The sequence below is a fragment of the Cygnus atratus genome, chromosome 20 (genome assembly GCF_013377495.2).
Source record: "Cygnus atratus isolate AKBS03 ecotype Queensland, Australia chromosome 20, CAtr_DNAZoo_HiC_assembly, whole genome shotgun sequence".
Taxonomy (NCBI): domain Eukaryota; kingdom Metazoa; phylum Chordata; class Aves; order Anseriformes; family Anatidae; genus Cygnus; species Cygnus atratus.
Window position 1 is genome coordinate 2492356 of NC_066381.1, and position 22952 is coordinate 2515307.

Sequence of the window (22952 nt, forward strand, 5' to 3'; positions counted from 1 at the left end):
GCACAACTGCTGAGTGAATTGCAAGGCCAGGGCTCTCATCCTGCAGAAATTGGTAGGGAAAAGCATTCATTAGGAAACACCGAGATTGCGTTAGACATACAGATTATGCGTACGATTTGAACGGCAATACTTTGTGGCAAGATGCTATTATGCATTTATTTGCACATGGTATAATAAAGATGACAATCAACAGATTGTGTCAGAAACAGGGACGTTCAGAAAGGATTTCAATTTAGCAGAAGAGCCAGCACCTTGTTAACTCCTGACATCTGAAAATAGCCCCCAGATGCTTGCAGGCTACCTTGCCTAGGCTGACACACCATCTTCATTTATATCATCTCAGTACCATGGTCGGAAAGACTTTCTAACTGCTAATGCTTCAGAGAAGAGGGATAAAGTTTCCTTTGTGTTTTGTACAGTAAAAAGTAACTGTATTTCAGCTTCCCTCCGTTCCTCCCTGATCAAGAGGTTTGTGTCTCCTAAGCAGAGGTGACCCTGTGACAACACCCCCGTTCAGCCAGAAGAAGCTGCTCAGCTGCATGCAAATATTCCCACCAGAATTTCAAGGGCAGCAGGAAAGTCTTCCGAGTTTGTGTCAATGGGGAACAATGACTTTTCAGTTACACAAACATGGAGTCTCGTTAGCCAGAGCTGACAACGCCTGTGGCTCCTTTGTGGCCCTTTTTCACAAGATATTCTCTGGCAAATGCACTGTGAGATGAAGGCTATTGCTATCTCACAAGCACACCACGCACACACTCCAGCCACTAATATTCTTATCACCATGGCGTACAAATGTACATATTTATCTACCCTACAGCCAGCTGACGTTAGTGCTAGAGAGTGGTTCATTACGAGAGACAACCCATGGTCAACATCCATGGTCAAACCCTTGAGTGTTTGCAGGCTGTTACTCACATGCAGTGTTCACTGGGGAAACTGAGGCACGGTTTGGCTGTAATTTTTAAATGACACTGACCAGAGAACCACAGAACAGCTTGGGCTGGAACGGACCTAAAGGTCATCCAGTTCCAACCCCCTGCCATAGGCAGGGATGCCACCCACCAGATCAGGTTGCCTAGGGCCTCATCCAACACCTCCAGGGATGGGGCATCGACAGCTTCTCTAGACAGCCTGTGCCAGTGCCTCACCACCCTCTGAGTGAAGAATTTCCTCCTAACATCTAATCTAAACCTTCCCTCTTTTAGTAGCTCCCTCTTTTATAAGGTCTAACATGAGCTCCTGGTCTTCAACACCCAAAGCCAAGTGGGTGGAAATCACAGGAAGTCATCCCCTGTCCCTGTGCCATCACCTCTAGTTTAGCCCTGTCCACCCAGCCCACTCAGCTGCCCCCACTCCTCTTGGCCGCAGTGCTGCAGGATATGAAATGCTTGCTTGCATGCACATGAAGTCCATGCTATTTCCATAGGTGTTCAATGAAGATGAAGGTAATATCTGATCTTAATCCAGGCTCATTTTATATCTGCAAATGGACATGCTTTAAATCAGAAAAGACAATACATCAACCTCCTGTACATTTCACTTTCCATCCTCCTAATGAATGAAGCCTAATTATGAATTTCTAATTTCCACTGTTTACACAAAGCATTTTTAGTTTATTTCCTTTTGGCTTTCTGTCTTCAGAAACCATAAGGGTTCACATAGCCCTTGGTGCCTCTATGCAACAGGAAACACAATCAAATAAGGAAATTTATGTAAACCCTGGCTTTGCAAGAGGAAGATTTGCTACTGTGTGTGAGCTGGCAATGAATAGGCTCTTATAATGTATTCCTCATTGCTTTCCTCTTCCTTTCCAGACAGTCAATACCCTTGAGAGAAGTTAATTAGATCCGCTTCACTCTGTTTGGTCCTACCACTCTGAGATCTGAATACAGGGGAGAAGGAAATCCCAGCAAAGCAAATTGACTCGATTAGAGTAGGAGACCACTGAACAATTGCTCCCATTGTCTATGATCACAGAGGATGATCTACTTTAAAAGCAAGCATGAAAACGTTAAAACAATTATTTTAAAATATTTGTGCAAAATCCCAGTTCAGAAACAGGATGCGAGCAGAAACTTAAAAAGGAGCCGTTTTCCAAGGCACCAGTGTGTACAGTACATTCACAGCTCTGTGCCTGATTGTAGCTGGTTGAAACCACTCACTGCAGATATTAGTATTGCTAAGTAACCATTTGCACATCAAACTAATGAAGGTGATAACATGTACAAAGCAGGCATCAGAATGTGTGTACTTTTTCTGTATTGCTGTGGCAGTGACTGAATGGATTGAAAATGTGCAATAAAATCACACAGTTGTGGGTTGGGTTTTGTTTGTTTGCAAAGACTGCTTAGAAAGCTGACAATTCAGGAATACTCAGCTCTGGTTTTCTTCCCTTCCAACAGGCAACGATTTTGTATCGTAATTTGTCATCCTGTAGATAAACAGACCGACCAGCTATGAGAACAGCAAAAAGGACCCTCAGAACAGCTGTCTGTACCTAAAACTCTTCTTTTAATCAAACACCCCCCAGCAAATTCTCATGGAGTTCCAAATCCAGACCCCATGGGACCTGTGCAAATATGAGTGACCAAATCAAACCTCAGCTGGATGTTGTTGACCTGGTTACAGTTAAGGCAAATGAACACCAAAATGAAGGAAACTTGCCTCAAATCACGCAGGAAGTCAGTGAAAATTGCTCAGATCCTGAGCTCCACCCGCCCCTGTTCAGCTGCCTTTGCCTCCTGACATACACTGTTATGCAGAACAAGTCTAACACATGCTTTTATAGGGCAGAAACACTTTCTCTGGTGTCAGGTAAAAACAAGTTTCTTTAAGGGCTTCAGTGCAGTCAGAATTAAGATCCCTTTTGTCTCAGCTTTCTAAGGTAAAAAGACAAATGCATCTGGGGGTGCCCAAGAGAACCGCCCACAGGTACCAGTGCTCATTAGGAGGAGCTGTGGGCAATTTTAACCAGATTTGACAGAGGGGCAGACGTCTCAAAGGCACTAAACTCCTACCAATTTTTAAGTCATTTTTAGCATGAGTTGTTGAAGACTCTCAGCTAAGTCCCAAGCACTGTGCCAATGGGACCCCTTGTCCTGCAGTTCAAGCTTCAGCCCCTTCAATAGATATTTCTGATACAGAAAGGAAGCCCCCCTCTAGTTTCCATCAAATGCTGGGGCAAATTCAGCCTCTGGGAGTACAATCCTGTTAGAGACCATGAAATAAAACCCTGTCTGTGAGGCACTAAGTGCTCACTGGTGTTAGGAGTAAGTCATATCACATGAGATGCTCAGAGTATTTTACTGGAAACCTTGTTATTTCTAGCCAGCCCAACCAAGGGGTAATGGAAATGGCCTCTGGGATGAATGGGAAAGGACAGATGTTTGCCTGTTATAAAACACCTGGTGCAGACACAGAGCAAGAAGAATTACATGTCTACCAGCTAAAGCTAGAGGAAGATACTTTACTACACTCCATCTCCTGCCCCGGACCCATCACTTTAAGTAAACATCATAAATTAGCTCTTGGGCAGAGGTGAGCTGAATGGCCTAACAGAAAACAAATCACCTGAAAATACAATTTCATATATGCACAATACGCATTTTATGGTCTCCCTTAATCTCACTGTTAATACATCACATTGACCTACAGACACTGAGCCATGGCAATGCCTGCACACTTCACGCACCTGCTGCTGTCCTGGTGGTTGCAGTCCCCCAGCCTGCAAGTGTAAGCAGGACCAAGGTAGGATAATGCCTTCTCCAGGCACATCTTTTAGCTTTACCTCTGGTTTTGGACAGAATTCATGCTTCTGTAATTCATTCTTGGTGCAGCAAAGGTGCCCAAGGGAGGTGTTGGATCCCAATGGTGCCAGGAGCTGCATGAACCCAAGGAGATGGGTCCAGTCCCGCTGTGTTTCCAGCCTGCTCTGCTCACAGTAGCTTCCATATCACCTTACCCATACTTCTAAGGCAAGAGATTCTTAATGCTTCCTTTGCCTCTGTTTTTCTGTCCTTGTTTCCCATCAAAGCTTCGTAACAGCAACCACCACCCCTCTGGGTAGGATTAGATACCTGTTTTTCTGAGCCCTTATTAGCAAAAGTTTAAAAATGCCTCTTGGAGAGCTCGAGTCCCAGCCTGGCTCTGCCGTGCTTTCTCGCTCCTTGAGTGCAGAGGCTGAGGTTACTGCTCCCAGACACGCAACGTGGCCTAAACACGAGCTGACTGCTTGCCTTTGCTGCCCCTTCCCAGAGCCAGGCACAAATACTCATTTCAAAAGGATTGCCGAAGGGCAGTCCTTAAAAAAATATAACACTCCAAAACAGAAAGGATAGGCTGGGTCCTCTGGAACAAACCTGGTACTGATGAACAGGGTGAAGAAGCAGCATCACCCTCAGGCTCAGCTTTGCTTTTATCAAAGCTTTTTGTTGTAAGAGATCATTTTAGTGTTTCTGGGTTTTCTTTTTTTTTTTCTTTTTTTTCTCCTCCCTTTCCTTGAATTATAAGCTAACACTTTCTCTTATTGCATGCCTGCAAATCCTACCTTGGAGAGGTGGTATTTCTGGGCAGAGGGCAATGAAAAGGAGAAACAATTAGGATTATATTTTCACTTCCCATTTTGATCTTCTCCACCTCTACTCTCTCACAAGGGCACACACTGGTTCCCAAAGCCGATTTCCTCTACAGTCAGAGGCAGCCATGCTCAGGGGCATTTTGATGTGCTCAAAGCACAAATAGTAGCTTCAAACTGCCAGGGCAGCCTCCTGGCAGGCAAGCAGCGGGCTGGCACCGTGCAGGTACGACACAGAGGCTGACAGAGGCTCACAACCATCACTTTGGCCATTCCTGAAGATGCCCCCTCATCCATAACGCTGACATCATGTCACCTCTGTTCTTGTCGTGGGGTCTGGTATAAATATCACCCTTGAATTGTCCCCCGGTCCCCAAATTAGCAGTGTGTGTTCGCTTTTTGCCCTTTTCAGCATTGAGTGCTGTGGTAGGCTCGCTCACCTCCTCCGCTCCCCCCAGAGTTCCACTAACCTCTGGGGAAAGGGACGAAACAGCCAGCCAATAAAAATAGGAAATACTGAAAAGGTCAAATCACACTATTACAATAAATTACCATAATTCAGAGTGTAAATCAGGCATTAAAATGATGATATGTTGCAAGACAGAGATTGGCATTAGACCTGAAAATGGCAAAACATTAATGCAGTCCGAGGTCAAAGATCCAGCTGGGAAATGGTAAACATTTTAAAACTAGACCCTTATCGCTATAATCTTGTGATCTTCTGAGGCTGTCACGTCAGGCATTACTGAATGATGGAAGCAGCACATTGCACTGTGATTTATTTTCCATACTAAAGACTTCAAAGCCAACAAGTGGGGGTAATTGAAAATAGAGATACAAGCAGCACTGGATAACCTTTAAATGGTTACCCTAAGCCATCGACAGCTTGCTGATTTGAGAGGGTGACATTTATTCTGCGTAATGTGGTAGCATCTTTTTAAATGCCTCTCAGCTGTGGCTTGGGCAGTGGACATTTAGTGGAATAATAACAGCATTTGCAGTGACATTACCAGCTTGGCAGAGAGGATCCTAAGGCACAGGGGGGTCAGCGGGCTGGGGCTCGTGTCACACTCCTGCCTCAGGTATCTTGGGTGATTTTGGACAGGTTTCCACCCTAGAAAGAGGAGAAAATGATCCTGTCCTTTGCACTCAGATAAGATGTGATGGTACTGATATTGGCAAGAGCTAAAGAGAATAATTAATGGGTAAGCAGGGTTAAAAAAGCATGCCAAGAACACAGGAGGAAGGTGAGCTCCCACCTGCCCGGGGCTGGGGGAGATGTCTCACCTAGCCCCATCAGTTCACCACCACGTTACCGTCTCTAGTCTCCACCGGGCATCTGCTGCCTGCCTTTGCACACCGAGAGGTGACAAGAGCACAACAGGGGTAAGCTCTGGGGGAACCTCCGCAGGCAGGAGCTTTCGGCTCAGCACAGCACAAAACCTAACCAAGGCACAGGTACACGTGCCAGGCCAAAATCTTTCAGCTATTCGTTATTAACACAGCTTTGCCAAGGCCTAGCCAGCCATTAACTCACCCACAAATGCTGAACAAGGCTGCCCCAGGGCTCAGCAGTGAGAATTTGTTCGTGTTCAGGGTGGCCTTGACATATCCTGACTCCAGCTCTGGTCTCCAAATCCCACTTCCAGTCCAGCACATCCCACTTAGCCCCTGCATCAGGGCACACTGTGGCCAGGGATGTGTTCGTGCCTCCATGCTCTTGGTACCATCTCGGATGAGCCATTTGCTTACCTGTGTTCTGGCCAAGTCCTCCAAGATGCAAGAGGACACCTGATCAAGCTCGTCCTTTATCAAACCTGATGGAGCAAGTCCGAGTTCAAAAGCTTGTTTTTTTTCCGTCTGTATGAGTCCAGCACAACATTTTCTACCTCCAGCATCCTCTGTCCCCCTGTCACAAAGCTATGGGATGAACACTCCTTGCCCAGGTGGCTGCTCCCAAGAAGCAGAGAAGCTGTCTCTTAGCTGGAGACTGAGCAGCCTAGGGACACCCAAGGGGAAGATCTGTCCCAAAGTGGTCTTTCTCCCTTGTGCCATCCTGCAGGCAACTTGGATAAATCCAAGGTACCAGCAAGAAATTGGCATGGAGAATGAATCTGTCCTGCATCTACACCACTTACCAAGGGACAACAGCTGGTGGCAAAAAGTCTTCTGCCCCTTTCATGTATTTGCTGGTTAGTAAAAGAGGGGTGGAAATAGAAAAAAAAAGAAAAAAAAAGAAAGGAGAGGAGAGGAGAAAGGAGAGAGGAGAGAGGAGAGGAGAGGAGAGAGGAGAGGGGAGGGGAGGGGAGGGGTAGGGAGGGGAGAGAGCTAATTTTCCACAGAAGCAGCCAGCAAGTATTTTAATCCACAAGTCACCCAGCTGCAGAAACCTCCTGTTCTGAATGGATTTTCCATCTTTTAAAATTTGCTGTATCCCAGTAAAGCTCTTTCATTTCACACAGATTAAGAGTTAATTCAGGTCAAATAAGGATTAATTAGTCTGTGTAAACCAGCCCCAGACACTGATGCGCTGGAGATCTTTTTTAAATTAGTTGCTGTTACTGTAAGTCTGTATCTTCTGATGGCGAGACCTCTGGTGTATTATAAATTTGCAATCAGGTACCCCACGGGATGTGAGATGAGGGAAAATGTCAGTCTTAACAGTGTTTAAATCCCTCCTGCCGCTGAACTGCAGCCTCTTTCAAATTAGGTCCTGTTGGCAAAATCAGATAAAGAGATGGAAATAAATGATGTGAACAAAGGGCATCAAAGAGTATCATTTAAATTGTTATTGACTGTGGGCACAAAAAAAGCGCAGCATGAAAACATACTTAATAAGAGGAGATAATAGGACCACGGAGACAATTTTTTTGATTTAGAGAAAAAAACATCAAATAATTTGTGTGCATGTGTACGCTTTTTCACCTAGTTTACAGGTAAGGGAGAGATTAATACAGACTATATTTCACAGACCAAGAACAATTGCTTTGATATGCCACATGCACTAACATCAGAGGCTATTTATTTAGACTTCATTGCAGTAGAAGAGACCAAACCTGTTGCCACTCAACTGGCTTCCAGGATGTATCACAAGAACCGTAAGACATTTGGCAGAGTTAACAACAAATAAGAGTGAACAATTTTTTGGAGGGCTAAAGTGAGGCAAAACCTTTCAGACAGACTCATCCAAGATCATGCAGCAATCTCTAAGGCATGGAGAACTAAGAGATGAATAAGGAAACGGATAGGGCCCCTCCATTGCTCTTAAACATCGTCCTTGAGGATTTAGGGAATCTGCTTTGCCACATCTCTCTGAGTTACCTATTTACATGGGCTGAAAATGGGATTGAATTTAGAAACTCCGACTGTCTTTGGCTAAAGGATAATAATTTGGGGATTATTGCATTAAAATGAGGCTGAATGCAACCCAACTGTTGTGTGCAAGATTGCAGGTAATGCTTGAGCATCCTATGGAAAGGTCTGGGCAAGGGGACCAGGGTGTTCTGTGACTGCTGCTACCCGCAAGTGATGGTGTTTAACCCAAGGTAAAGAAGAAAACCTAAGGACTGTGTGCCCTGTGGTCATGCACGTCCTCCCTGCAGGTCACACCAGCCCCTGCCCTCAGGGGATGCACATAAATGTCTGCTTGGCCATCAGAGCCACTCTGCTCTCTGCTGAGAACAAGAAGAATTGGTCCAAACCTCAAGGGTTTGGCTGCTGAGGATGCCCGCAAGATTTCAGGTGCACTTGTTGGTCTGTCCTGGGCACAAGCTGACCCAAGCCTTCACCTGTGCCAAACCAACACCTTCTTTTTCTCCCTTTCCCCCACATTGCTTCTAAATTCCTAGGACAGAACCTGCCAAGACTTTACATCAGGTCCCTCACATACAGACTCAGGGGCATTTTGGGAGAGCTTGTAAGACTTATTCCTCTCCTTTATTGAAAGTCATGTCCAGTAGGTAAGGGTGATAAATAGGACCCAGGTACCTTGGTGGCTGTGCTAACAAAGCACAGATTATGCCTGCACCTTCTCTGAGATCCTTCACCCTTGCTCCAAGCAGCCAGAAGAGCTCTGCTGTCCTTCCTAGTAGCGACTGGCCCTTCCCAGTCACACTGCTGGGCAGGAGCACGTCGGGAGTGGGGCAGAGGCAGGATGGCCCAAGGTTTCCAGCAGTTCACTCTGGAAGCAAAAAAAGAGAAGGCAACAATTAGGGGAGCCTTCCAGGATGCCCTGCCAAGAAGAACACCCAGCATGCTAGTCTCAACATTAACGCACCGCTGAAATCTCTGTGCTGTCCTGCTGGGGGTGCCTCCTCCAGAAGAGACAAAAGTAGTTATTCAAGCCAGGAATTTGTAATAATATTTCTCCAGACCTCTCTCCCTCTCCCCAGAGTGGGTAAGGCAGTCGTTTCCCCAGCTTGCCTGCAAATACTTGCATTTACCTTGGAAATGGGCCCGACCTAGAAGAGGAGCTGAGCAGCCTTCACACTTTGGAGACCTTCTAGTTCGGGCAGGATGAGACTGCAGATGCAAATACCTTTATAACACAGATGCGTGTTCAGCCCTGGATGTGACCAAAGGAACAGGGGCCCACTTCTCCTTCTAAGACAGTACTGTGGATTTGAATGGTGCATTATTAAATGAAATATAAAACATCAAAAGCTCACCATGAGACAGGCACACATTGCCGAACTTGGACGCAGCTTGCTCCAGCTCATCCCTATTGACTCTGTGATTTTTCCTCCCTTCATTATGTTTGACAGCATTAATCAGATGCTGCAGAGTTTGGTCAGATGTACGGTTCCCAAGGAGCCAGGCTTGCAAGAACACTCATCTGAGGTGCTGCTCAAATGGCCCCACAGCAGCTTATGAAGGTTTGTCTTCTGGATGTTGATGAAAGATACTTGTTTAGGTTTACCTACAAAGACCGTTGGTGACGCATTTTCAAAGGCTAACTTGGATCATGACAAGAGTTTGCAACACAGTGACTTGTTACTCAGAAAGACTGCAAAAACCTTTTCCATCCACAAATAATGAGGCCAGAGCAGCGCTGACCCATAGCAGGATGCAACCCACCTGCCACGTAGAAGCTGTGGACGCTTCTCCTTGAACAGATTGCAGCAGCGATGATGAATGCACTGGATTGGAAAAGCTGCTTTGGTGGCAAAGCACCAGATTTTGCTCCAGGAGAGACAGGGTTGTGTTCTGGCCATGGCCAGCGATAGCACAGGCAAGGCTTTTCTTCCTGCCCTGGGATGCTGCTTCAGGAACACAGGCAGATTAAGCCAGGCATTTTATAGGCAGGTAGGTTGAAATAACCTAGCACTATCGGGTGGTAGATGCACACATTGATCAAGTAACACTAGGTGGTTTGGGAGCTGCTTCTCCTGCAGCATGTCCTAGCACCAGCCTGAGCTCTGTGCAGAGGTGAGCCCTGCTGGCCACAGCACTGTCCCACCTGGATTTAACCCCCTGCATCCAAGTCAGCCCCTCGCTGTGCAAAATGGAGAAATGCCTCCTCTTCCTGTTGTTCCTATGTAGATCCTAAACTCTTCCCTGTGGGTGTCTCTCCCTGAACACGCTCACAGATCTTGGCACCGCGGGCTGCCACGCACGTGAGACCCCCAGGCCATATCATCCCATAAACAGCAGTAAAGACACACTGTGCCTCAAGTCTGAAAAAAGGCTGACTTGAAAAGAGGTTAAAAAGGAGATGTGAAGTTGTTTTCTTGCCCTTCAGGGCCGTGTGTACATGAGCCAATTTAATACCTATTACTACAAGTATTAGCGCAGACAAGGCTTAGGTATCTCCACGGAGCCAAATTACATCCCTGAGCTGGCATTTATTTTCCAGTCCTCCACCTCTAATGACTGAATCATGCACTCATCGAGGGGGATACATCTTTTATGATAGCCCAGTCTCCCAGAGGTTTTATAGCCCAAATTTCTGCTGAAACAAACTGTCTGTGGCTCACTGTGTAGCAAAGTGACAGGGAACATGGATTCATCCCTTGCACCAAGGCTCTGCTGTGTGTGGTAGGGCTGGGGAGGGGACAGGCGCTTCAGGTGTGGGGCTGAGCACCAAGAGAGAGAGAAGCACAAGTCCCCAATGGGTAACAAAGTGGCACTGTGGCACTTACAATAAAGGATGGGGGCATTTCTAAAGCTGGGCTGGCAGCTGGGACCCCAGCTGTAACTACATGGAAAGGGAGCAAGCGCCTCCAGAGCAGCTCTGCTGGGGACATGTGCATGTGCCACGGTCATGCCAATGCAGGGAGCGCCCAGGTGGCCATCTCCACCAGGGTCAGCAATGCCACAGGTCTCCAGCCATCCGTCTGCAGATGGTGGGCCCTTCTGCAGACAGTTCAGACACTTCCCACACCCAAAGGATCATGCATATTTAGACAGAGTCCAACGCTTCTGAAGCACGAGGCAAAGGAGGCAAACAGCTTGAAGCACTGACCAGGGGCTGCTAAAAGCAGTTAGCATTTGGCTCAGGGCCTGGGCTGAATTTCAGCTGTCTGAGCTCCGACACCAATGTAGGGTCTCCCCGCAGCTCTCTTCCCAGCATCTCCCCCAGGAGCTCTCCAAAAGGGCTCAGGATCAGCCGGGTGCTCTCCGCAGGGGCAGAGCGCCAGCACCAGCAGCCCCCGCGGCTCAGAGGCAAGCAGGCCGCTTGCTGCTGCGTCGGAGCCGGTCTCCTGGAGCCCCATAGGTCACCTCCAGACTTTTAAAAAATGTTTTTAATGACTCGTATCATGTCCTTCAGATGAGGCGTTAAGCCAGGCTTCCTGGAGGGTATCGAGGTGGAAGTTTAAGGCTGCACAGCACTTTTTCAAAAGCAGAAAGGACGCAGCAGCACTGGAGCAGAGTCAGAGGCACCACTGCACTCTCTCCATCAAGCAAGCTATGACAGCACACCCTGGTGTGCCTGAGCTGCTGCCGAACACCTCTAGGCATGATTCTCTGCACGGTCCCCAGGCACAAACAACTAATGCAAAGGTAAAGCACGTCATCTTCAGCAGACACTTCCTCAGAGGACACAGTCCTCATCTTACCTGCAGGTTGTTTTACCTTCTGTAGCACTGTGCAGGCACAGGGGCATTACCAGAGGGTGCTTGGATAAAGGCTGTCTGAATAAACCAGAAATCCCCACTGCAGGAGATGTGATTGCAGTTCTGAGGAGGTATGCAAGATCTGTATTATTCAAGCACTTAAAATAGCCCCCGCAAAGCCCAGGACTGTGGGGGCCATTCATTCAGCAGGCTGCATTAGTTCTTGCCCCTCCTCCCCTCCCTGGCAGCACAAAATAGAGCAAATAGCAATAATACAGCACTGAAACCTTGGAAGAAAGCAGACATCTGTTGCCCATCAGATATTGCACCTTGGTGACCATGCAGCTCAGTAAGTATGAAAGAGATTACTTACACCTTGACAGCATGGCCACGGCACATAAATGGGAAGCTTTGTACTGCAGGCTTGCAAAGAAGACCTAGGAACAGCAGAAGTCATTGTTCAGCTGTGAGAATATGTCCGTGTTGCTCCTATAGTTGCTCTGGGACACTCATTGCAGAACAGCTGCAGGTTGACGAGGAGCATATGGACCATCTCGGGGAGCCTTGTTCCACCTGGGTGCCATCCATCAGCCAGCATCTGCTGCGGTGCTGGGGGCATCCCGACCTCCCACTCCGGCAGGAGCTGGGCACAAAGTCACTGGAGATGGCTGTACCTTCAGCACCAAATCTCCAGTGTCAAGGCAAGCAGGATGCTGACCTACCCAGCTACCTACTGGTTTTAACCTAACTTCAAGATCAGATATAGCCTTTTCTTTCCTTTGCTCACCTCTCATTTGCAGCCTTTTGGGCACTAGGGTACTTTGCACCAGGGTATTTGAGCACTTTGGGTATTTCAGGGTCAGAGCTTGGTAGTTTAAAATACTTGGAGGATTAATCACCAGCCCCAATTCAATTAATTTCTTTGGGCATTAAGATAGCAGAGGCAGATCACCCGAGCTGGCTAGCTTCTTCCCTGGAGGCCAGAGCTCTCTTCCCCATCCTCCTCAGTTCTTTTGAGGGCACATTAAAGAAAATATTTGCCAGTTGATGGCTACAAGTAAATAACACTATGGGTAGACATGGGATATTTGCTTTGCTAAGCATGGGAGACACTGAGAACAGTGGCAAAAATGCCAGACCTGTTGTGCTGGCAGCAGAAAGCGTATGCTCACAGGGAGGTGCTGTGCACAAGGCTCACTTCCTGGCTCCAGGAGAGGTACGGGGCAGGAGGAAGGACAGAGAAAAGGGAATAAAACAGGGAATGGAGAAAGCCAAAATGATGGGAAAGGCTTTAGGACAAACAGTTCATGGAGATGATGTGTCTGAGTCAGTCAGATCTGAAGGAGTCACAAGTTGTTCTCCTTTTTGAGGCATAAGTGAATAAATTTTGACTGGAGCTGGGGTGAGGATATAAAAAGAAACAATAGTCATGGAATCAGATAATTCCACTTTTGTGTCTTCTTCTAGCCTGGAGAATCTCCAGTACCTGCAGATTGCAAGTCTGTAAGGAAAAACAGTGGACCAGAAACGTGATCCAGCAGCATCTATTTTCTTATGGAAAAGATAAAATAAAAGTTGGTCTAGTTTAAATAGAGGCCCCAAAGCTAAAAGTCTTCCCTTCCCACTGTCCAAGCCTCCCTGAAACCAGCCTCAAATGATGCAAAAGGCAAATTTCACGTCTCATTTTTCTCCCCCAAGTCTTCTCTCAGGAGGAGACATGGAAAGCAACCTCTGTGGTTCCAGCCAAGCCTTTGCTCTTTTGCAAGCAGGGCACCAGGGACTTAATCCCCGCTGTGCCCTCCAGAACTGAGACCTCTGCTCAGCTCTCCTGAGCAGATGGCATCACCCTCAGCCAGGGCTGGGCTTGGAGAGGTCTCAGGTTCCCAGTGCCTTTTCTTGGTGTGTGCTCTGTTAGATCCAGCGGATCAAACCCAGAGGACACAATGTTTGCACTGCAGAGTGTGCGTGTGGAAATATTCTGGTCTGAACGAGTCTGAATTATGGGTTGCTGACAGCGTGCAACACTGATGCTCAAACATCTTTAAAGAAATGTGGTTCTGGTGGGCTTCTTTCCTTCCTCCTTATGGCAAAGCTTCCCACTCTGCAAGCTGTCATCCCCACATCACCCTACCCCAAGCTCTGCGAATCCATACCTGTGTTTCTCCAAGTCCTTCTCCAGCTAATTGCCCATAAAGATTCAAATCATGAACTGCAACTCAAAGCTTTTCACAGGCATTAGGGGAGTATTAAATGGGAAATTCTAAAACTATAGTTTCCCCCTGCAAATATATATTTTTTAAAATATATCTACTTTTAATTAGAAAGAAAAATTAAAAAGTGCCTCAGTTGACTACAGGCTCCTTCCTACCTACCACGCACACAGGCTCTGGCCAAGTCCTCACTGGGAACAGAGCAACGAAACCCAAGAACTCGTGCATTTACATCGATGGGCTCTGGTGGAGAATGCTGGCACCTGGACAAGCCCAAAAACCTCTGCAGAAGATCCCTGTGTCTCCTCTCCCAGGCAGCCTGGGTTCCTGTGGAGCACCTTGCACCTCTCTGCCGGGAAGGTGTGATTTATTTGGCAGCTGGGCTTCCCCTCCTGGGGAGCTTCCTAATAGATCCGTGAAAGCAAAGGTTACGTGGAGGCAGCTCCAAGGATGAAGTCATTGGCTTCGCTCTGAGACCGGAGAATTTAGCCAAGCCTGATGGTTTCAATAAAACAAAGCTCGTGAGCTCGCTATTTGCCCAAACAGGATGATTTTTTTTTTGCTGCTGCAGCACCATGCAAGGATTTGGACAGAGGACAGCAGCCCCTGCAATGACTGCCCGGAGCGATGAGTGAGGAGCTCTGAGCAGGCTGTGGCTGTGCCTCGGTTTCAGGGGGGATTCGGGGCAGAGCACGGCCCCTTCCCAAAGCCGGGCATCGCTCTGCACCCAGCACCAGGCTCGGCACAGCCTTGCACGGCCGGTCGAGTTATCCCCCCTCCTTCTGCATCCCCTCCCTCAGCGCTCAGCTGCTGCCTTCGAGCCTGGCTGCTCAAGCTCTGAGTGTGCTACCTTTGGAAAAAAAAAAAACGAATGTTCAGTATCACTGTTAGTTATCGTGGCTCATTGGCAGGACGGAGACGAGATGTGTATATCCACGCAAACAGAGAATTTCCCCAAAGCAGAGGTGCATATATAAACTCACAGCATACCCTGCTAAATAAAGGATGCACAGCTGAGTGTGCACAGAGCAATGCAATCTGTTGTCTTTTTGACCTTCTCACAACCCACTGCCCACTAATCCATCTCCCCTGAGACTTATTCCCAAATCCCAGCATAAGAACCGTTTTCATCTGATCCTATTGGGGATGGGGAAAGGCAACTTGAAATGTTCCTCCCTCAGCAAAAGGCACATCCACAGCCAGAACTGCATTGGCTTGAGGGTCTCACTGGCAAAATTTAGTCCAGGTCTCTTTTTCATGTTAATTGAGCATTTGCTTTTAATTTCGGAAGGTTCTGAGTTAACACACTTTGCATTTTTTGTGTTCATATGTAATTACATGCTGTTATGGTAACTTAGGCCAGATCCACATCCAAGTGAAATGAGCATGAGTATCTCCAACTTCAGTCAGAAGACAGAACTCCAGCCCTCACAGAGCTGATTAAATAGTTAAAAAAACAATCTTGCAAATATTTTTGTGAATGAAAGTGGTTGGCTGTGACTCAATAGCATTTGGAAAACTACAGGGCGTTTGGGAAATGTTTGCAATTCCCAAAAGCTTCACACAAGTCAGCAAAAATTAGTATTCACCCCAAATTTCATAGTCTGTTATTCATTGATCCCTAATTTAAAACAACATGGAAATAAAAAATGATGCCATGCAGCTTAGGTGACCGGTCCCAGACCGTGTAAATCTGAATTATGAATACCACACGCTCAGAGGACGTGTCACAAACTGCCCGTGGATAGCAGCTTTCCAGTCAAAGCATCTGAAGAATAATTATAACCAAAAACTCCGAGCCAGGAATGGTTCCTGAACAACCCACAAACAAGAACCAAGACCTGTGAGCGAGCTCACCCTACCAGCCACAGCAATACCCAAACCCTGGGATCCGGTCCGTAAATTGCTGCTGAGTTTATAAAGCTCGGAGACCCCCCGTGCTGGAGCCACAGGGATGCCCTTCACATGCTCTGATCTCTCATAAGGTTTCTAGGGAAATAACAAATGTCCTCGATCTCCCTCAGTTCGGAGGGTGGAGAGAAATTCGACATGGTCTGTGTATGTGGGGAAGGGGGTATAAGTCGCTACAGGATATAGGACTGGCTCCCAGCCAGTCAAAAATCAGTATTTACACGAGTTGTGATTTAATTTCATCCTGAGACCTGCAGAACAAAGGATTCTTTCAAAGGAAAGACACCAAGGCTGTGAGAAATGCCAGATCAAATTTTTTCCACCAGAGAAATCTAATTTTTGATCATATTTGGTATGACTGGTCCTTTAGATGACCTCATAACACGGATTACAGGTTTGGATTGTTTTATCTTCCGAGAAGCTTGCCCTGCTGTCTCAGCTGTGCTCCAGCACTTACGGTTGCAAGGCCTGAAGTATACTCCACCTTCCAACAACAATCCTTAGAAGGCACACGAATATTTTTTCTGCAGCTCTCTCATCCCTGAGAGCACTTACTGAGCTCCAAGAAGCATTATAAGGATCAGGTAATTAATAACAAACCTAGAAAACAGATGAGCATTATTTCTGTCAGGCTCCCATGCCTCAGTTTCCCTGGCTTTGAAAAGCAATAGCTACATTGCTATTCAAACAGCAAACATTTGTAGTAATTAACTTGCCTGTAGCGATTTTCTTTGCCCATTCGACTCAAAGGTGGGCCCACCTGCCCCAAGTTAAGGGGTCAGGCTCCACGCAGAGCTGAGCTGCAGGAGCTGTGATTGCAGGGCTGGTGCTGAGCTCCTCCGAGCCACCCATCTGTTAACCAGAGGGAGAGAAACCGAGAGGGAGCCAGAGCTGGGAGGTCACAGCCAGTCCCAAAAGCAAAGTGCTGGCCCATGGTAGGGAAAGGGTGGGTTAACCTGCCAGGGAGGGTCCCACTGGCTTCACCCAGGGCAGATGCCTGGGTCCCACCAGCAGAGCCAGCCTTTGCAAACTGTGTTAATAAGGGTTTAGTCGTAATTAAATCAAACCAAGCTATTCCAAAGAGGAACAAGGGCATGGTTTCCTCCACAAATGAATCTAATTGGTTGAAATATCACACCCTCAGTTAAACAGGTGCAGCTTCATTTACAAAATGCCACAATTTCCATCAGAAAGACAAGGTCTGCTGAAAGAGCTAGAAGTAGACAAGCTTTTGGGTACAGGAGCTCTTCTGCTCTGCCCAAAATCTGATGCAGAAGCAGTTTCCATATTCTTATACACTTAGGATGACAGCGCCAGCAAGGGCTGCACAAAAACTGTGGGGGCAATAAAGATTTTGCACGCCATATCCCTCCAGAAAGTGGGTATGGCTTCATTTGGACTACATTCCCTTCCGAGCAAATGAAATTATCAATACATGTGATTTCCTTAACTTTTAAACAGAAATATATTTTTGGCACTTCTATTAACTTTGGTTCTCCCAGAACAGTTGGAACTATTCTCTTGTAAAACCAAATTACTACAATTTCCCATTTTAATTTCTTTTTATTTTTTTATGGGTAAAGACTTTCAGTTTTAGGATGAAGACACTGAATCTTGAGCACTGCTTCCCACCTGTCTGATTGTATTTACGGGTGAGCTCTAAATAAAACTGAAAAAGTAAACTCAGTTTTGACCACTTTGAACCTTGCTCTTGATCCGTTCCCATCTCAGGGTGTGGTGAAAGGAGCTCTTTAGCTCCTGAGAGGTGTGAATGTTCACTCCTGTTAGGTGATATTTCAGCACCATTAGTTACTGTATTTGCTTTGAAATAGCTGCAATGACTGATTGTTTATTTCCCAACCCAACACTCCCTGGTGCTCACACAGACCTCTTTGAAGTGTTGCTTTTGCCACATAATGCTTCCTTTCCTCTAAACTGTGTAAAGCCCCCAGGAATAGGGCAGAGATTTGTTATTTGTCTACAGGGGAAAATGGGTTTTCATAGATCTTACTGCATTTGGGAGGCAGAAAAAAATACCATCTTCTGCATTTTCCTAGTCTATATATGTATTAAAACAAAACAAAACAAACAAACAGCAAAATAAACACCTTTGTAATCTTTAGAGATGATATCTAAAGAGGGTTTGGGTGAATAAGACCTTTTGCATGACCAGTGGGTTTTGCAGCTCTTGCATGAACAGAGAGGGAGCACACCCATGCCACCCCACTTGCTGGGCACGGTTTTGTTTTTAATTACATGACATTAATCAGCCTTTGGAGGGTTTATTTATTATAAGACATATCAGAGTGCTCACATGCTTGCCTAAGAGCAGCCACCAGGACACTGGTGCGAGGAGATGCTGAGACCCCATAGCCAATTGGGCTGAGGGGCAGGAAAGGACGATGTGCTCCGATCCAGACCGAGGGGGCAAAACCCTTTTGTCCCCCAGGGCAGGGGATGCTGTGTGTCCTCAGATCTGCCCGAGAGCAAGCCTGAAGCTTTTCTCCCCATCCACATCACCACATCAAATCAAAAAGTTCAAGGCTGCATTAGGAACTGTTGTGTTGAAACCAGACTTTCTGAAATAGTCAAGCCAGGAGTCATCCAGCATAAACTCCAGCTGCTCCCACGATTTGCACCAGTGCCTCATTTAAATCTGCTGAGTGGATGTAAAAAAAGAGCCATCAGCTTGCGCAGCCTTGCCCGTAGGAGGAATCCCATCCGTTCAGCAGCACCTTAGCCGGGGCTGAGCTTCCAGTGGGTGCGCGTTGGCACCGCTCCATTGCTCTGAGCAGAGCCACACTCTTTTGCATCACCCAAGGATCTGACCCCCGGGAGCTGCTGCCTGCATTTACCAGGTGAGTGCATTTCATTTTGGCAAGCGGCTGCTGCACGCCAGTTAACAGCCTTTTCTATGCATAGCCTGATGCTGACTGCAATCATCAGAGGAGATAATGTCATACATTAGGGCCTGAGCCTCGCTATGACACCTTTATGCAGTTAAAAAGCCTGTTCTATATATGCACCCAGATAAAATGTATATTGTAAAGCAATGAGGGGGGCTAATCTCATTATGAGGAAGTGTCTTACAACCTGTTCAAAATGCGGTGTGAGCGCGATAAAAAAAAAGAGAGGATAATTGTGTGGAGCCTGATTTCCATGCAATGAAAAGGCAATATCAGAAAGGTGCTCTACAGGCAGGACATCAGCTGAGCCATTCCCAAATCCTCACCGTTAGCCCTCACTACGCGAGTTCATTTTCCCCACTGCCCTCATGACACCGACCTCAGAGGAGGGCACTGTGGGAGCTGTAGCGGGGCAGGAAGCCAATGAGATGGGCAGAAATTTGGGAAGGCAGAATGAGAGCTGAGCAGCCAGAAATGGGGTGAGATGCCTGGGTCTAGTGAGGGAGGTCCAGGCTAGAAGAGCCACCAAGCGAGGTGGGGATGGGTCGTGAGAGGCTGAATTAGGGACGTGGGAATCATGGAAAACTGGGAGATTCTTGGACTTTGCAGAAAAAAAAAAAGTACACAATTATAAGGCTCAAGACCTAGCTGAGGACAGCTGCTTGTCAGCAGGAATGGGTTGAAGAGAATAAAGGAGCCATGAGAGTGAAGGTCCCTCAACGCCTCGCAGCCAGCACACCACCTAGCAAAGCCCAGGTGCCAGATGCATTAATGCTCTGTCCACACACAGGACAGGAATGATGTAGGAAGCAGCCTTCATTTTCCATGAGGTCAAAACCCTAAGACTACTGCAAGGACTGGTAACAAGAGCTAGTGGGTGACCAAAAAATGCTGGGGTTTTACTGCTAGAGCACCCCTGGTTCTTTAAGCATTCATGATGTGGTCTGATGCTGCATGATCTGCCCCCTCCAGTGTCTGCAGCTGTTGATGAGTGATCCCACATGGATTACAGGTTCTTGCTATGGGAAACTGAAATGTGGTTTGATAAACACCAGCAAAGCAAATCAGCCCTTTCTGACAAAAAAAAAAGGGAATCTGAAAAAGTGCATAATGGGGCTGAAAGAAAGCAGTTTGCAGGACTGTGCTCATTTAAAGTGGGGTGATGTGCCTGTTGCTTTGCTTCACGGTGCCAAGGTTGTATCAGAAGTCCCATGAGTGGGGAGGAAGGCAGCGACACCAGTTTCTGCTGTGGACATGGTGATGGTGGAGCCTTCCCTGTGGATTGCAAACACAGGGTTTGTCCTCAACATTTGCAATGAGCTATGTGCCAAGTTGAAATTCTTTATCACATCTTCCACCATCCTTATTCTGATTTTAATCTTCAACTAATATGCAAACACGAGTGTAATCAGTAATATCTGGGCTGAGGATCAACTTGTTTTAAATCATCTTTCCTGAAGGGAAGCGTGCGTTGCTGCCCTGATGTATGACAGCCTCAAGACTGGTCCTTGTGTAGGAAAGGTACAAAGCTGGGTACCCAAATCCTATTGGAAATGACCTGTATATCATGCTCTCACAGACTGTGGCTTCATTGCAGAGCTGTGATGCATGAGATAGGGCAGATATAGGGTCTGCATCTGATACAGGGGAAGGAAAACATCTGCAGTGGAGAAGCCGGGTGTGCTACCACATTTACTTGCCATTATGAAGTGCAGCAGAGCAGGTAAAACCATTAGATATTTGAAAATTAGTTAATGCTAGGATGCAATGATTTGGGCATTTGTAATGCTGCTTTAAATTGGATCAATATTTTCCAGTTCATTTTACTGTAGATTTTTAACTTTGCTAGTGCACCTGGGATGCACGCTACGAGCAGCAGGTAGGCCAGCAGACACAAGAAAGATTTCTGCTGGGATGTGACCAATTGTATCTCAGGAAGTGCGTCAGCTTCTGGAGACTCACTAGGCTCCAGCTCTTTTATTCAAGAAAGCTTAATTGTCATCCAGGACAACTGGGACAACCTCTCAGGGGCTTGTGTTGACAGAACATTAACTAACACAGAAAGCTCTGGGATCCCATGGCATGATCCATCACTGAGTAAAGACAAGTTGCCTGTATCACGTCGGATGAATTCATGGAGAAGCCAAATCATTAGCATAGAAAGGTCATCGGCTTGTCTGTCATTATCATGTGAGGCAGATAGTCTATAATGTGGGCAGGAGTTCCCCACGGAGCAGCAATCAGCCCCTCACTACACTATTTCATTTCTCTCTTTAAAGCCGGTGAAGAGCTTTCTCATTGAAATCTGCAGCTGTAAACACCTAAGAGGAAATGTATAAATCTTGGCTACTTCTCTGTTCTTTATGTGAGCAAGAATATCCTGGTATAAAAGTTCCTTAGATGTGTATTTCTGATATTATGGTGTCCACAAGACTTAAAGATATGAAATGGACTCTATATTGCTTGTAGTGGAATAAGATTTCAGTTTTACATAGCAGAAGTCTGCATCTGAAACAAAAACTATCATAATTTTTGTGCCATGTAGTTAACCATGTGGCTGTAGATGTCCACCAAATGCCAACACTACTGCTTCCCCCAGCTGTATCTCCCAGAAGGTCAGGTCAATCTTCCCAAGCAAGCACTCACTGGACAATTCTTCTCATCTCATCAGCCAACCTGCTGAATCTGCAAACAACATCAAGAAAATGCCCCAAAACACAACATATTTTGGAACTGGAAAAAAGTCAATCATTTCACTCCATCAGCAATGAGCATATGGTTTATGTCCTTTCATTTCAAACCTGGGTATAATCCCACATGGCACTTGAAAAGCCATGGTCCGTGAGTATTGTATTATTGTCAGGGCAGTGAGTGCCCCGTAGGTGAGAGCAGCATGGCAAGGGGAGCGCACAGTGATCTGGGCTTTGCAGGTTCTCCACTCTTTCCCATAATCTTTGCCCAATTTCACACCACTTCCAGTGCTCAGCACATGAGGTGCTCTCTGCCATCTCCACCACCCACTTCTGCCAGCACCCGATTTCTGGGCCAGAACACCTATGCCCTCTCCTACTTCAAGTCCTTGGCTGCCTCTCCACAGCCAGGCGCAGAAATTCAGTGGTATTTTGTACCTGGACAAACAAGTCATAGAGTGTCCTTGAAGCACCATCTTGGGCAGCACTCCTCGCTCTGAGCACCAGCTCACTGCTGCTTGGGCTTTCGCCCAAATCAGAGCGATCATGTGAGAATAAAGCCACATATTTCAGCTGGTCTAAAAGTTCGGGTTGAAAACTTGACCCTAACCATCACTGACGTATGTCTATAGTGGTAGTATTTCACAGACTTTATGGGAAGACCTTGGAGACTTTATAGTGCATGCTGTCAGAGGCAAACTGTCCTGCCTGCCTTTGTGATAACCTTGCCAGCAAACAGATCTATAGCACCTCATATTATTTCATTTCAGAGGTGCCCATTCAGAAAAGAGGCCCTGAAAATCCATAACAATTGAAATATAGTAGAACTTGAATGAAGGTCTTGCCAGCTTGAGAGATGACCTGCCATGTTCAAAATTAACCTCACCCCAGGTGTGTGCTGCTCGGGTTACAAGTGTTGCTCCGAACCACTGAGATTTGGAGTTTAAAAGAACGAGGAAAATGTTCACAAGGAAGGAGACACAACTAACAGCAGGGTAGCCTGGACAGGAACAAGGTTTATGTACGAACAGCACAAGATGGGTGAGTAAAATCAGACAGATGGGTTGGACTGGAGGATACGAAGGACAGAAGGAAGAGATACGATCATTTGACTTATCCCCATGACTAAAACAGGCTGGTGAATATCACTCTGAAATTCCTCTGGTGAGATCATACATATTTCCATGAGGTCAGTTCAGCTCTGAGAAGAGTCAGGACAAAATCCCTGCCCCACTGAAATAACTGGGAAAATTTCTATTGATCCCAATAGGGTCAAATTTCCAAGATGACTTGGGAAGAATGAAAAAAAACATTTTTTGTGTGTTATAAGCATAACTGCATACCTGTTCCTGCCCAGTGAGCAGGGGCTCGTTGGGTGTACAAGCTCCATTAAATGCTATCTGCATTTCATGCACAGGAAAGGTGACCTATTGCTTTGCCTATTAATAGATCTTCTACCTGGAAATGTTTCCATAAGCCAGCTAAAAAGTTAGCGAGCTTTGCCTGGTCACAGTTGCACCAGTTGACCTCAGAGTGTTATTATCAAAGGGTTTTGCAAAACTACTGCAGAACAGCTGTGTGATGTGCTTATACCACTTTCGTCC